The sequence below is a fragment of the Solanum stenotomum genome, chromosome 2, assembly GCF_019186545.1.
Source record: "Solanum stenotomum isolate F172 chromosome 2, ASM1918654v1, whole genome shotgun sequence".
In the NCBI taxonomy this organism is placed as follows: domain Eukaryota; kingdom Viridiplantae; phylum Streptophyta; class Magnoliopsida; order Solanales; family Solanaceae; genus Solanum; species Solanum stenotomum.
In genome coordinates, this window is record NC_064283.1 from 42,028,224 (window position 1) to 42,031,685 (window position 3,462).

A 3,462-nucleotide genomic window follows, 5' to 3' on the forward strand; every position below is an offset into this window, starting at 1 on the left:
TCATTAGTGCTTATAAGTCATCCTATTATTCACTTTCCATGAATTGTTTGGAGACCCCATTTCTTTTGTACTTTATTGGACAACTTTCTTTTTCTTTCTCGTTTTTGTCTTTTTTTTATATGGAGGGGTTCCATTTTTCTCAACACCATCGGTTAAAGGAGACTTTCCTTGCAGTTCTTGACTTTTCTTCTTCTTTTCACCACACCCACAACTTAGGCTTTTGGCCTAAGTTGGCAATTCAATCAACCACAAATCAAGAGGATTATAGGTAGTGGATTAAGAGAAGTTTAGTTTTCATCAAGTTTCTTCCAAAAAAAAGGTAAGGCTCAAGGGGTGTTCAAAAGCAGTTCACACACTCACAAGGTAGGTCACAAAAGAACTACATGTCAAATTGGTTCACACTCTTAGAAGTTGCCTAAGATCATATCAAGAGATAGCATCACTTAGTTGACAGGACCAACGGGGAAAATTCTAGGATCCATCATGCATAGTTCACATGTAAGCTGATCACACTAGGCACTGACACTATAAGTCCAACAAGACTCCACACTTTTGCTAGTGTGCAATTGATCATTACAAGAGACTCAATTCGATACTAGGCTAGTCATAACGAGATGCAAAGAGTTCACATATTGTCTATGTAAATTTATTTATGTCACGACCCGGGAGCACCCGTTAGTCGTAACCGGCGTACTCGCCCTCGTAGAGGTCTAATACAAGCCTCTTAGCATCCATTCATCGCATAGACACTAAAACCATAAGGAATTAAAAACTTTCTTTACCAAGAAAACATTTCATTAAAAAAAACAATAGCAAGCGGAAGACTTTCTAGACTTTATACATGATGTCTCAAAACCATCTAATACTTTAGAGTACAAATTTCGGGACTAATCCCGTACACAACTTAAACAATACTAAAAGACATAAAAGAACGTATTGGGTATTGTCCTCGAATCTATGAGGACTCACCAAGTCTTCATCTTCAACACTTAGAAACCTATCAAAGCCATGACATGTCATCTTCTCCAAATCCCTACACTTTAGTTCAAAAAAGGGAAAGAAAGGGGTTAGCACAATTAAGTACTAAGTATGGAGACCATGCAAAAACATGTCAAAAAGGACATTTTCAAAGAATAAATGCTTTCATATCAATTTGATAAAACCTTTCCTTTACAAGTATAAGAGACATAATACAAGTCAACATTAACATATAAGACCATAGCCCACCATACATATAATCAACATATGTCCATATACAACTCATGCTTAACTTTAAAAGAACACATGTCATTTCATTACCATAGGACCTCTACCTAATATAATCTTAAGACACACTTGAGTAAGACAAGAAGTGACCGCCCATACAACCTCTTCAAGCACACTTAAGTGTTCCTCAAGATTACCTTAGATAAGGACATTTCCTTTACAACATAACATCAATAGGCCAACATTCTTTAAGAAACCATTTTGGAGACATTCAAGCACATAAGGGGACTTTCACATAATAGTCGTTAGACTTAGGGAACTCACTTTAGTATCTTCAAAGCCTACTCGTGCCATGTGTAGATAGCATCCCATACTACTACCTACACGTTGTAGAACCTATCCAATAACTAGAGTGCACATCCCACATGATGGGAATAGGCATAACCGACATAGACCATACTAGCTAGGTATGGAATCCGGAGTCTATCCTACTCCGTGGAGGTTGTTCTACTTGCCAAAGGTAGAACTAGTAAGCAACCCATGTAGGCACATGGTTTAGGGGATGTCCAAGGAAGTTCATTGTGCCTAATCTCATACTCAACTAGGCCACCTTCCTAACCACATCCACTCGGTGCTAGCCTTGTTTCCCATAGAGTATTCAATCACATATGTACTTAGAGAAGGTTCCTTTTCTAGTTCAACCAACTCATAGTACCTCTTCCCAAGAAAGGCCCCATTTCTTAGTCATGGCCAATCAAGGTTCATAAGGATAGCTCATTAAATCCCCCTGGAAGGGTGCCTTAGGCCTACCGATTTTTCATTAAGGGTGCCTTAAGCCTGCCGGTCCAAGGTTCATCATTTCACACATGAGAAGGGCTACCACCATTAGGTCTACCGATTTCATGGTTTTACATTTACTTAGGAAAGCTAGACTTATGAAAGGGCACCATTTCTTAGTTTTGCCGATTCAAGTCTTGGCCTAGAATTCCTCTTTTAGCATTTATAGAAAGGGCACCATTTCTTAGTTCTGCCCATTTCACACATTCATGCATTCAAGACTTTAAGTAACAAGGAGGGACACTTTAGTCTACCAACCAAGTCACAACATTTTCATTTAAGGATACTTCATAATCCAACATCATTTCATATATACATCATGAGAAATCATACTTTAACTCACAATGCTATCCACTTTACATAGGATCATCACAAGATCACATAAAACTCATTCACATCATACCTTCACATATAGCTTCACATAAAACTCATTCACATCATACCTTCACATATAGCTTCACATAAAACTCATTCACATCATACCTTCACATATAGCTTCACATAAAACTCATTCACATCATACCTTCACATATAGCTTCACATAAAACTCATTCACATCATACCTTCACATATAGCTTCACATAAAACTCATTCACATCATACCTTCACATATAGCTTCACATAAAACTCATTCACATCATACCTTCACATATAGCTTCACATAAAACTCATTCACATCATACCTTCACATATAGCTTCACATAAAACTCATTCACATCATACCTTCACATATAGCTTCACATAAAACTCATTCACATCATACCTTCACATATAGCTTCACATAAAACTCATTCACATCATACCTTCACATATAGCTTCACATAAAACTCATTCACATCATACCTTCACATATAGCTTCACATAAAACTCATTCACATCATACCTTCACATATAGCTTCACATAAAACTCATTCACATCATACCTTCACATATAGCTTCACATAAAACTCATTCACATCATACCTTCACATATAGCTTCACATAAAACTCATTCACATCATACCTTCACATATAGCTTCACATAAAACTTTACATATAGCTTCATATAGGACTTTACATATAGCCTCATATGTGTATAATAATACAACAATATAATAACATTCACATAATGCCCTTCATGGCCTCAATTCACAATAATACAACAAATAACCACCTCCACCAAAGGTGGATCAAACCAACCAATAACAATTATATTAATACTAAGAGATCAAGCCATCTTACCACCCTTTTCAAAGGCCATAAGCCACAATACTCAATTCCATGCCAATTATACAATATTTATCAAGTTTGATCAACTTACCCTCTTTCCATGGCTATCTTCATCATCCTCATATTCCAACAATTAACAATACAATAACAATGATAATAACAACATTCAACTATACAAGCTAAGCTAAGCATAAGCCAATAATCAACATG